Genomic DNA, 14,083 nt, shown 5'->3' with positions numbered 1-14,083 from the left:
CGGGGGTCTCCTTGGGGACAGCAAGTAGAGGAGTGCTTGTCACCTTAGATCATCGAAGTACTGAGAGGAGTAGAAGTGGGACTAGTCTGTGTGCAGTTCTTGTTGGCTAAAGTACTTTTGTTTTTTTCCTGTCATTTCTAATCTACAGTGAATATAAAAGCAAGCATTAGATAATGTTACATGTGACATGCATGCCAACACTGTGCACTTGATGAGCTTGTTACTGTACCTCTTTAGTCACCCTGGATGGTATTGAAGTCGTACCTGTTTAAGTGGAGTAAGGTGATATTCTGTATAAGCAAATCTGCATCATGTATTGCTTGCTATATACCTGAAAGTTAGACATCTGTTGCATCCTTTTGTCGCCTTTTCCTGATAAGGTATTTTCAAGCTCATGCATTCTTCCTGGATGTCTGGGTTTTCATGAAGTGATGACATTATAGCATTTTTAAAGTATTGTTCAGGAATTATATGGAGTACAGGAGTTCTATTGTTTTGGCTATTTAAAACAATCTCTTGGCTCTAGTGAAATTTTTAAAGAGAATGAGCAGTATAGTATTTACTCACATATGCTGTGGGATTACTTCTTGTTTGGTTTTCTTTTGAAATCAGGCTGAATGAGGAGGAAAAACTCTTTAAAACAGTTACCAGAAAGAATATTTGCCTACCTGCAAATTGATTTATTTCTTTCCTCTACCATCTTGTCTCCTCATGAAAACTTCATTCTCTGAACAATAATGCACGATGTTCTTCTGACTAATGCTCCCTTTCTTTTCTGCTCTCTCGCTATGCCGTGGAAGATTTACAGTGCCTATAACCCCTCAGCACACTGAGAAGAAACTACACACCTCTGTGCCTTTCCCCCCGCCCCCATTTAGTCTCTTAGATCTGGTTCCCACCATGGTAACCACGTATGGCTATAGAATCATGGCAGACTTGCAGCAGAGGCATCTAATGACTTGCTGTGCCTGGTATAAATTGCTCAAACAGCATCCTTCCAGGTTTTCCTCTCAAGGGAGCAAATGCTTTAAAGAATGACCTTCCTCTGCCCCAGCACGTCAACCTGGAAAGTTTCTATTCGTTATTGAATTCCTGACAAGTAATAGGCAGTACTTAAACCTACTTAGGACATAAAATGTGAAAGATATGCTGTTGTTTTTTCTTTTAAACAATCATTATTTTTTTAATATCTCATAAAAAGGATGTTGTTTGCATTTCAGATTTTTCTTTATTTTGTGTCAAGACATCCAGAAAGATATTTTGTATTTAAATGCCTCTTCTAAAACTAGACAAAATATATTTTCAAAAACATTGTTGTCAACCTTCTCATCCTTGAATTACACAATACTAAAGAATTGAGTCCCTCCAATTTTGGAGAGACTGATAGGGCACTCTGATGTCAATAAATGGCAATACAAAAAATATTCATTGTCTTGCAGTCCTTTTGAAACATCAAATTCACGATCTTTCTGCTGACAGGAAACACAGTTCATTTTATGTCATCATTAAGCAAGCAGACAGGCTTTTACAGCATTGTCTTTGAGATCGGTTGTTCTGATAATTGTTCTGAGTCTTGCTACTTGCACTCCAGAAATCCCAGAAGTTTTTTCATAATCACTTTCCTTACTGTAAAAGTAGAAATTTTGAAGATACAGGGGACAAAATGTCATTAGAAACCAAACTATCCATATCAGTTGTCTCTTTTTATTTAAACTTAGGAAAAATAATGTGCAATTACAGCTAATTACATATAATCCTTAGTAATCCCCCACAGAAAGTACAAATTGTCAGGCCACACAGTCCTTTTCAGGACTTGAGTTGCGTACATATCAATCTGTTTTTACAATTTTTAAATGCTCAGTTCATTACTGTATTTTTTTCCAACTGTCTTGTTATAATTTAATATAGAACCTTGTTTAGGAAGGGAGGGTGGGACTGAAACAAATTAAGATGGAAAAGGCAATTAAGTGTCCAAAACTGTGTTTGTGCCATTCTCTAGGGAAAAAAAAAGGACACTTGGGACTTATGAGACTCTTATCCATTATCTTTGGGGACATTTTTCTCACATGGACAAATAGTTAATATGAAAAACACTTGGGAAATGTTCAGATATTTCTGTATGCTTTTGGGGGGTCTATTTGCTCCTTGTGTATTAGTTGTTTGTGGGGGGCGGGGCAGAGGGAGAATATTTTCACTGTCAAAAGAACTGGGACTTACACAAAAACATCACTGAAATTGTTGGCTTTGTGTTTATCATGTGGTTTAAAAGGCAGTGTCTCTTAATCTGTCTCTGTACCTACAAGCAGGTATGCTTCCAGCAAGTTTACTGCTCTAGGGATTAAGTCAACTGTGCAGAAGCTCAGTGTTTTTGGCCAATCTGTGAAAATGCCTAGTGTAGTACTGAAAGTTTCTATTCACACCATTTACCTCAAATATTGTAGTTTGGATGAGATTGTTGCTGAAGTGGCTGAATGTTTTGGTAAAAGCATCTTACAAGTAGAAGATGCAATTTAATGCTTTGCACTTCATTGAGTTTCATTTTTTTAGTTGTTGCTTCCGTATAGAAAGTAAACGGCAGTGCAGCTTACTTGGAACACACCTACCTGCCAGGCTGATGTTGCTTAAAAGCTTGTACATTGTTTCTGTAAAGGCTTGAGGTTTTGTTTATCCTGTGTTATTTTTATTTTACCTAGAGAGGAGTTGGTATTAATTAACTCACAAGCAGTATAATCATTTATTATTTCCATTGTAAGGGTCTAAGGCTGATACTTTTACACTCAGTAAATATTCAGAAATTATATATATGAGAGGTTAGAAAGACTCTTGAATTTTAATTTGCCTATTTACCACCATTATTCCCTGAGGCCTGTATCTTATGCATATACCTTTCCAGAGGATACTTTACTGCTAATTGAATTTAACCTGAGCCTGTCTGTCTGTCTTCTCTCTCATTTCCATCCCTCACTTTTGAAGAGAAATCTATAGTCAGATTTCAGAGTTCTTTAAATCTTTAACCAACTTTTTTTTGATAGCATAAGTCACTGCTGTTAAGAAGGGTGATGGTGGATTTTGAGGGAATAGTACAACTTTGTCCCAGTACCAAGAAATGCAGAGCCTAGAAATCTGAGGAATGCAAAAGCTCTCTGCATGTCTAGCTCCTGCCCACAGTAACCGTGCCAGCTTATGGTACACTTGATGCTTCTACCACGTAGTGTGATGTCTGCTGGTACAGATGCTGTTACTGCGTGGGCTTCTAAAGAACCCGCACTGTGGTGCCAAGTGACCTGAGATATTTGTTCATGCCCAAGGAATATCTGCACCAATGGGTGCCTTGGACCTTTCTGTGGTATGTGCAAGCCTTGGGTTCCACTTAACTCTAATGAAAACAAGTCCTACAGCTATGCATCTTTCCTTTTATGTCTGCAGATATGTCCCATAGCTGCCATGCTGGTATTTGGTGGAGAGGAAGGGGAGCATGTGAAACAGCTGGAACTCATGCTGCTGAGGTCACTGAACTTCCAATTAGGCTTGGAATTGAAATTGGGCCTAGTGTATGATAGGCAATCAGTGTGAACTACATTGAATTACTCTGTTTTAGTTTTGTTTAACTATTTGGGATTTATGGTCTGTTCCAAATGGGTGGCTTGCAGGCTCTGTTTTCAAGACTGTTAAAACAGCTTAGTCTACAGTTGTCTTAATGATTTATTCTTTTGCTAAGGTCCTTGTCCATTGAACAATAGCAGTCTTCTGGCCAACTGTAAATGGAAAAAAAATACTATTTTTGGCCACTAATATTATCTGTGAGTCCAGTAACAGACGTGATATAAAAATGGCTTGATTGCACTGTTCCTTCTTAATGCAAGGGGTGGCTCTGGATACTAGCACTAGAAAAAATGTCTGCTGTCCTGGCTTCAGCTGATGGAGCTGAGCCTGCAGCTACTCCACAGCTCATGATCTTTAGGAAAACAATCCTATGTGTCACTGCGCTTCTGAACTTTGGGAGGAGCCATCACAGGTAGTTTAACCATACTCCACATATCAGGAGATAACAGTCATATGATGCATGGAGTCAACAGGAATCTGTAGATCAAATAGCATTAGTAGGTTTTGACTGTGTCCATAGCCAGCAGGTGCTAATTTGTTGAAGCATTGCTTAAGTCTGTGCAAAACTTCCATATGTTTATAGCACAGCATTATGGAAGCTGAAGAATTAATGAGAAGTGGTAACTATCATGGAATTTAGCAGTGCAAATTGATGGCATCTCCTGGCGAATCAATCTGCATGGAGTTAGGTGATCTCTGACATCACTTCAGTTTGTTAACTATAGCCACTGCTTGAATTTTTTTCTTCACGCACACAAGCCTCAGCTGTCTTGGGCAGGCCAGTGGTACATGCACACACATACGCTGCACAGCCACCTTTTGCCCTCCTCTGTCTTAGTGAGGGGCCCTTCTGCCCAGCTCCAGTGTGAAGCAGAGGGAGCATCTGGCCCTTTTTGATTGGAAACTTGCTGGGTAACTGATTCCTTATGCAGAATTAAGGATTCTGAAACAGACCCTGATGACAGCAAAGCTTTCATGAGCGGGTTCAAGAAGTTGACACTGATGCCTTAGAACAGTTGAAAAGAAAAAATGATGTGGAAGTGAACTAATATAAATAATTTAATAGGAAATCTCTGTGCAGGCTCAAATATTTTTCAGAACAAAAGATGACTATATGTTGATATCTGGCTATTTTGCTAGTGTTATGGAACCCATGTAAAAATCCAGAAACCTTCTAAAATCTTGTCACTAGAGGTGTTACAGCATTTCAAAAGATCTGCTTTTTTTTAGAGAAGAAATGATGTAAAGTAACACAGGAAGAAGAGAAGGAGCACTTTATTCTTACAGGTTATACTATTTTACTATTACTGTATGTGGTCTTAACAGCTCAGGAGTTGACATTTTTACGACATACTGTGCAAAAGTACTGGAAATTCAGTTTCCTCATGTTGGGGAGGGGGGAATCAAACAAGGCTAGCCTGTTACCCAAGTAACTTGAGAAACATCCCTCTAGTTGTGTTTATGCTTTACTCATCAGAACTGATCTCTTTAAAATAAAAAAAAAATAATGAAGTGGACAGAAGCTGGTTAATATTACTAGGCGATAAAATGTGATTAACCATTAACGCAGTCCTAGAAAACTATTGAGGGTAGTTGCTGATATCCTTTGCCAGAACAGTCAGGGTTATTTGGAGTGTCAGCCTGACAATAAAATGAAAATGAATGCAGGTTTTGCATGTTTACTATACATTTAAAATACTTGTTAGGAATTTTTTTCACTGAACATGCCTGTGTCTGTGCACACGTGTGTCACTGGGAGGCTTGTGTGAACAGACTTTGTCCTTTTAGTTTTTGAAGACATCTGATTTAGGTTTATGTGGCCCAAGGATGTTAAATAATAAGGGGTTAGAATATTGTGTACACTTATTTTCAGCAGCATGAACACTGGAACAGTATGGTTTCATTAAAATACATCGTCTGTAACATTTTTGTGGCTTTGGATAACATTTGTATATACAAAACCATACTGTTGTGCAGTTAGCTTTTTTTTCTGTTAGTTCTCTTCTGCTATCTGATTGCAGTCTAATTTCCATTGTATTCACTCTGCTATAGAAATACTTAATGTCAGGAAGGAGATATTTACTGGAATACGTGAGTCCAGAATTCATCACGATTCAGTGTGAAATCTGCTCGCCCTTTGCTTCCCACCCCCTCTTGAATTGGAATGAAATGTGCCTTAAACTGAAGTGAAATACATCACATGCAGCAACAGTGGGCCCTTGCTTTGCCTCTATTCCTGGTGTGAAATCGATACACTATCTTTCCTCCTGACCTGTTCTGTGACCTCCATTGCAGCTTTCATGCTGAACAGCAATTGCTTTGAACAGTCTGGGTCTGCCACAGCTCACAAATGATTCTCAGCTTCTGTCTAAAACTGGTGCTGATAACAAAGGCTTGATTTTAAATAATGCAGTTGTACTCATCTTCTAATTATGAATTACATGAAAGTGCATGGTCTTCTATTATTAAACATTTTCAATAGCATGTACAGTATGCATGCAGCCAGAATGACTCCTTACTGAGAAGACTTGGAGTTCTGTTTCTAAATGTATCTGATAAAGTTTGTTGTTATGGAAGAGAAATGTAGCAAATACTTCAGAAGACTATTCATGCTATTTTTAAGTGGAAACACATTTCTCTTTGACTCTATCATTTGCTAATATGATACCAATTCTTTTTTACACTAACATTTGAATTTTCAAAGGAAAACCGTTGGGCAATGTGTGCATTTAAAGGAAGAGGACTGTTTATTGAACAAAGATGTTTTAAAGCCATTGCAAAACTAAGAAAAAGCCAATCCTATGCTTAAAAAGAAATCAAAACAGAAGAAAATAAATCCTGAATTTCTGATTACTAATAATGAATCAGGAAATGTTGTTTTAAAGATTTTTAAGTGTGATTTACTAGGGGATTATTGAAAGCAAAGACAAATTGAAGATATAATGGGCATTTATGCTTGCACCAACAAGTCTATTGTGCTATTAGCTAGATTACTTTAATAGCCTTTACTAGCTTTGAAATCAAGAATCTGCCTGAACTGTTGGATAAGCATTTATTTTCCTACCAATGTTTTTGGAAAAATGAGATATCTACAGATTTGTGTTATTTAAAAAATGTCTCCTAATGGAGTATTCCTCTGCCACTCATTTCCCCAGAACAAAAATGTTACGGTAACAATTTTGGCACAGCGGTTGAAGTGAAAATCAGCTTTCAACATAATATAGCTTGCTAAGAAATACTAACCCCTGTAATGATAAATATACTGTCTGGATTTTACTTATTTATGAGATTGTTTACAATGAAATTATCCTTAGTAAGATAGAACATTGCTTTATATACCCACTTTAACAATACTTAACTATATAAATCATCTACTTCTACTTCCCCTTCATTCATTCTGGCTGTTACCAGCCTAGATTCCAGCAATATAAGAAGAAATCTAGGAAAAGAAAGATGCATAATAATGGTGCCTGTGTCTTACAAAGAAGCCTAAGAGTGGCTGTGAATCATTGGTGTCAGACTAAGTCGTATGTTAGTGAAATAATATTCCTTTGTTAAATGATATCTTTGGAATGCTTTTGCAGCAGTCTTTATTGTGTTAGTATTGTTACCATTATGACCTGTATTTGGAGAACTTAAATAAGTAAAAATTGCTGTATTTCCAAAGTGTAACCATGTCATTGTAACGTAGGTATTCAAGACATACTTAATGATGCAGTATGACTGTCCAGTAGCAGTATATTTACAAAAGTCAAAATGTTGAGTTATCCTAAAACATGCCCAATTGGGGTCCTAAGAATTGGAAAACTGGGAATCCAAAATCTAACAGGTGGCACTGCTGGGAAGCTTCTATTTTTTTCTTTCTAAACAAGTTAGAATGCTCTTAAAAAAAACAAAACAAAACAAAAAAACAAACAAAAAAACACTACTGCATTTTTCTCCAAAGCTTTCAGTGCCACCAGCTGTTTTCTCTCCATTAATACATTTAGACTGCCTTACGTTTTCACTCATTGTTCGTAAAGAGGTGTGTATCAAAGATGCCTTTCAGAATAGGTGCAAGTCAGCAATAGGCAATCAGGAGTTTGTATGTTTGAATGCTAGGCACAGATATCCGTTTATCCCTAAATATCAACACTATCCTTTTTGACTTCTAAATGACCTTCATGGTTTTCTGCACAACCCTGGACTTCTCTTCATTGTTCTTAGCTTGTTTTTTCTTAGTTACTTAAAACATGTTGTGATTTAAGCATGGGTGAAATAATGCATTATATTGTTTAGCCCAATACTATAAAAAATAGTCATGCAACAGTGGTTTCAAGGAATATTGCTTATCACTTACCTGAGAAAAAGAAAACCACAAGTTTGCATGGTTGCTTACACTACTACATACAAATCATGTTTACATACCCACGATGGAAAGTGCACTTGCAAAACAATTTTTGTTACTTAGAAGTCATTTCCTGTTCAGATGTGCATATATGAATAGTGAGCATGCACGTCTGCATGTACGGTACTACAGGCTTAAGTTCAGAAACTGCAGAAGCTTTAGCTTCAAGTAGGCAATGTGGAAGTAGCTTGTGTGTCCATATTGCTGCTGTTGTTTCTTTGTAAATTGTCCTACTTCAATATTATCTTCCATGAAGAGTGGATTTTGTGAGGAATAGTTCACACAATGGTTCAAGAACCATTCTTGTCCTGCAAGAGAAGTGCAAGATCAATAATAAAGCTCTCCCATTCACAGAAATTCACAGAAATAATCAGTTTTAAAGATGAGATATTTATGTTAAGGCTACGTAATGCTTAAAATCTTCTTTGACGCAGCACAATATTGTGCTAACTTAAAAATAGAATGGAAAGCACTTCTTTTGTTTCTTGGAATAATCCCAAATAGCATTTTCTGAACATTTTAACATTAAACGCATTTAAACCAGTGTGTTTTTATGATTATTGTGAATGCAAGCAAGTAATACGGGGATGTTCCTTCCAATGAATTGTTGTACAACAAGACTTGATGGTAATTCTACCTTTCCCAAAATCTGATATCAAGCAATTTATCTTCTAAATAATACTCCTGAGTACTAAACCTGAAATGTTTTGGCTTCGGCCCAAGTCAAACGTCAGGAAGCTTATTCTCAGGAGCGTATTCCCTACCTCTGTAAATTTAATTGCTGTAATGAATAGAATACATGTGTCAAGATATTACTTATGAGTTTTACCTGTTTACTTCTGTTCCTGAAACAGAAACATCAAAATGACAAACTCAGGCTCACATAAAGGCTTTAAAGGCAAATTAAATAATAATATTTTTTTTTAAAAAAAAGAAATTTTAGATACTGAGATATAAACCTGCTGATCTGGACATCTCATTGTCTGAAGTTTTTGAAAAACTATAATACTGACATCCATTAGGAAAAAACATTTGCCCCTATGTTCTGCAGAGCTCTACATAATATCTCCTCACATCATGTTGTCATAGGAGATCCTGTCAGCAGAAATGGATGGGTAGTAACTGCATGAATCCACCAGCAGAAAGTACTATATGGACTGGGGCACTGAAGACCTTGGACTTGATAGATCCATAACATAGGCAGTTCTCCCCTTATCCTGATGCTGGGAAATTAAACCTACAGTCCTATTCAGACCACTGGATTATGGACTGAAGATTGCATTTAGTCCTATAGGTCTAGTTCTATTCCTGATTCTGTTTCCTCTGAATGCCAAAATGTGGATTCAAACACTTAAAAAAACAAACAAACAAAAAAACTTTAAACAACAACACAAAACATAACACCACTTCACTTATCCAAGTAACAATGAAGTAAAACTAACTTGAAAGTGTTTTTATGTTTGTCATAAAATATGAATGTTTTATTATAATAAAAAACTACTTAAATTTGTAGAGGAAACAAGGATGACTCTTGTTCTTGAAAAGAGTGCTTTTTGATCTATTAGAGGTTTGTTAGCAAATATTAATCAGAGTGAAGGGGGGAATGCATGATTATTCTGTCATGAGCTTCTGAAAACATACCCCATTTAAAGTTTACTTAAAAAAACATTTATATGATTATGAATTGTAAAAGAGTAAGTTGAAGATGCTCACTTCTGCTTGGATTTCTAGATATTAGAAGAAACTGAGGGAGTTCTGAGGCACCTCACTGAGCTAACAGGCAGGATAATGGCAAATATTTCATTGTTGATAAATGAAAAGTAGCGCACATTGGAAAACATAATTTGAACTACTCATACATATTGCTGGGTTCTAAATTAACTATAATCTAGAGGAAATATGCCTGGATGTCAGTGTGGACAGCCCAGTTAAAATCTTTAAATTAGTGTGCAACGCTAAACAGCAAGCAGTCTTAATGTTTTACCCCATCTCTCAATAAAGCTTATAATGAAAATACATCTAATGATTCTATAGTGTGAACATTACAGCAAATATGCTGTAGTATGTAAATTGATAGTATGACATCGCTTGAATAATAGTTTCTGTTCTGATCACAATAAGAAAAAAATAGCAGTAACAGACAGTCTGAAGCAAGAAGGATTACTTCTTTAACATGAAGAGGCTGAAGAGATTGGGCACAAAGAGAAATAAATAAGGAAAGAGAAAAATAAGGAATGAAAGACGTACAAAATACTAACAGATATACACTGAATGCTCCTACTTAGGTTTATAGTGGGACATGCAAGAGGATAAGAAATTAAGGTCGACAATTTAAGAATACTAAAATGTATTTAAACTCCTTCCCAAATGCTGTAGGACTAATTATTGAAATTAATTGCCCTCGACTTCCTTGATACCAAAAAATTTAGAAAGGATCACAAAGGATTTGATATTTGTTGAAGTATTGAATGCGTTCACCATTTCAGCAAGGGATGGACCAAAGGTTGGGCATTCAAGATCTGGCTTCGCTTCTGTCTGGTAGTGACCTACTCTGTGACCTTGGGTTTCATCTCAGTTTTTCTTAGTTGCCAAAATCCTTTGTTGTAAAGGACTGAGAAGGGGTGGTAGTGGGTGGGATGGATGATGAACTGTCTGTTCAACTGTTTAACTTGTAAGCAGGTGCTAAGCTTCCTATTTAATCAGTAAGAAATGCAGTCTTCTACACAAGAGCTAAGTGCCCAAATGTTTCTCATCTCTTACAGGTCCCTGAAGATCTCTATATAAACAATACTAAACTTGAGAAAAAGTAATAAAAAAAATGAAGTGATAGAAGTATGTATAATAAGATAGATATGAGCCAACTACTAACTGGATGGACTTGTAAAATAATTTTAACCATAGGGCAGATGTCTCTCTAAAGCTGTTCATGCTTTATGTGCTTATCAAGTAGCATAATCAATATGTGTAATTGCTGCAGTCTGTATTGCTTTATAATCAGTGCAGTGGGAGTGGAGAAAAGATAGACCAGACAGATACAGTTGAGTTTAAATAATAGTCCAGTAACCTGGCAATGTCCATAAGACCTAGTCATGCGAGACTACCATCAATTTTGTTATAAGAAGTTTCCCAAGCAGAGGCCAGTCCTGAATCTTACGATGAAATGGGGTTCATGCATAAAAGTCAGCTAGAGTCATTACTTTTCTGTTCAGGTATCCTATTTCACACTGCAGTAAGGGTAGGGGACATGTGTATAGGGGACTGCTTGTGGTTCAGCCTGTAGGCAGACATGCACATGAACCATAGGGATGTTTATTTCTGGAAGTTAAGGTCTATAGCAATGGTATTTTATCTGTGATATGTTTCAGTAGTACCTCTGAGCTGTTGCCTGTTCTCTTCTGCATACACTGATGTTCCTCAAATATTGACCTGATTATGTTTTGGAGGAGATTTTAACGCTTCTGCATCCTACTTAGAAATGTTTGATGGTGTAGAAAATGCATTCAAGTATATTTTTTTACTGACTGGTGTACAGACTAGGGATAAATACAAGTGAGGATTCAAATTGTGGCCTTACTGTTTCAGCCCCCTTCTTTCTTCAAGGGCTATAAGAGATCACCAAAGTGTTATGTAGAAGGCCCAGATGGTTTATACCTTATCCTCTCGTTGTCTCTCAGCAATGGACAGAACAACAGACTAATTCTTTTACATTCCTTGGAATATTGTAGCAGATACTACATTTTCAGCTTAAAAATATATTCATACTTCTCCTTTTAAAGTAAAGTAACTACCTTGTTTGGAGTTACTCATGTGTAGTTGGAGGGGGAAAAAAGGTGGTAGTACCTCATTGTGAGACTGCAAAAAATGAGAGCGAAGAACGTGGGAAATAATATAGGGATGTATAGAAAGATGAAGTGATGTTGGGGAAAAAACTGGCAGGAGGTCAAAGAAGATGCAGACAAGTTTTAACTTAGATTTTTTTTGTAGGGTTTCTGTAATCTTTTGAATGACATCAGCCAGGGAAATACAGGTATGAGGTAGAAATTCAGATTTCTTCCTTTGTTAATATAAAGTTTATGTACTCACAAATTAGAAGAGGTTAACAATTATTTAACATTCATGAAAGTTCACAGTAATTAAAACCTTCAACTGGATTTGTGCAGCTTGCCTGGCAGAGGAGTCCATATATCTTATGTTTCTCTATGACCAACTGTCTTTGAGAATTGAAGCCTAGGATCCTCCCACTTGTCCCTGCTTCTTCAATGTAAGTCCATCTGCTGCTAGCAATGTTACTGTGCTGATAGTAACATATAAGGGTATACTTTTTGTTAGAACGGGAGATGAGCATAGGAGGTGAGGCTCTGAATGTAAGATCTTTCTCCCCAGTAGAAAATGCTTCTAATACCAAGTCTGTGTTACTTCCACAGGATTGAAAAACTATGCTTCTCTTTCTCACCTGAAAAGATTAAAATATATCAGCGGTGTGTAAGAAGTATAGGGTTCTTGACCTCTGCCAAAAATTAACAATTTCTAGAAGGTGGGAACAAAGCTCAATGAACAGATATATTTTTCACAATTTTTTATTTTCAAATATTTCATGGGAGCAGAAAACATTTGTTTCTGGAAGTTAAGTGAACAGATCTAACCTCCAGCACCAGGTCTGAACCATACCACAGTTACCTAGCCAAAGTGAGGCAGGAAAAAATAATTACTACAGCCTACCAAAAATGTTCAAGAAACCAGCAGAACTTTCCAATCACCAACTTTAGGAAGAAAGGACAGTTAGCTCCTGTCCATGATGTCTACAGTTTGGAATACTTGATGCTTTTCCTTGTTGTCCGTTTTGTATTTAGTGATCTCTCATCCATACCAAAGCAAGAGTGAACTTCATAGACCTAACTGTGTTTTAGACCAACAGCAGGCACACAATTCTGTGTCACTTACTCCATGTCTGTTCTGTTGGCTCCTGAACGTGATGTGTGGCAAATTGCTATACTTTTGAGAGAGACAAAGAAAGAAAATTCAAAGAAGATGAATAATGACCCCATGTTTACCCCTTGGATCTTCTAAGAGGACAGAAAGCACTCACCTAACTTCAGCTCTGCCTTGCCTTGGCTAATGACAGCAATACTTTAGGTCAAAAGCAGGGGAAAAGGCAACCAACACAATTTAAAAAAGCAGCCTGTATTTCTAATCCTTTTCTTCTAAGGAAAGAGGAGAATCCTCTTTTTAAAGATGAGTAATGCTCTTGCAAAAATTATGTGGACAAATTGTTCATACATGGTTAGTTGTTCAATAGTCATATGCAATGTATATTTAAAAAGAACAAGAAGAGTCTTGTTCTGAACATCTTAAATACAAATGTTGCCAAGTTTTCTCAGGATTTTCAAGCACAATGAGAAATTGGGCCTATATATTAGTTTGTTATTTTTAAACTCTCGTTATTTTTAAGTTCGTATCTGTGGTAAAAGGGACAAGGAGACTGAAATATTAATGTTTTCCAGAACTTTTTTGCTGTGTTAAAATCTCATTTATAACAAGTGTATGAATTTCTGGAGAAAGTTAAATGACTAAAATGAATGACAGTGTAGGTCTGTGGCTCTTGTGTATGTGAGCAAAGCATATAGAAAGGATATTTAAATCACCTAAGATAACTTGGTGGTTCTTTGAAAATAAAGCTTTGACTATTTAATGATGTTATTTTGCTGACTGTCTTTCTAAATGCTTTCTAGAAACTTTTTAATGGAATTCATTTTTTTAGATTGTTTAATAAACTTGCTTAATGAAAGGCAAGTTCTGTGTGAATATTTGAAAGCCAGACACTAAAACAATACTAAACTTTAATTCTGTAATAGTCTTATTTTATCGTCCCCTCCAAAGAAATGTGAGCTGTAATCTCCATTTTTCTGTAGGGAACTGTTTTTATTTAAAGCAGTGACATTAAATTTGAATGCTAAAATATTAGGTACACGTATAATTAGTATTAATTAAAGAAAAGTCAACTTGGAAGTTGTGCACCTTAAGATTACATCTTTTCCGAAGAAAGAATTTTTCTGTAGAGATCTGATTACTTAGAATTCTCCCTCCTGGCAGTAT

General features: G+C 36.4%; 1 protein-coding gene across 10 annotated transcripts in view; it reads left to right on the top strand.

Annotated features, from left to right (window-relative positions):
* Positions 1-14,083, top strand: part of NPAS3 (neuronal PAS domain protein 3) — a gene marked incomplete at its 5' end in the record, with an annotated part of 615,861 nt that overhangs the window by 64,301 nt on the left and 537,477 nt on the right. Inside the window, one exon of one of the 10 annotated variants that reach the window (XM_083840114.1) lies at positions 1-14,083. This exon is cut by the window's left edge and continues 48,492 nt beyond it; it is cut by the window's right edge and continues 1,032 nt beyond it. The exons of the other annotated variants lie outside the window; for them this stretch is intronic. 10 annotated transcript variants of the gene reach the window in all.

The sequence above is a fragment of the Anser anser genome (assembly GCF_964211835.1).
Source record: "Anser anser genome assembly, chromosome: 5".
NCBI lineage: Eukaryota > Metazoa > Chordata > Aves > Anseriformes > Anatidae > Anser > Anser anser.
The sequence above is the reverse complement of the archived record's forward strand: the minus strand, read 5'-3'. Positions and strand labels throughout refer to the sequence as shown.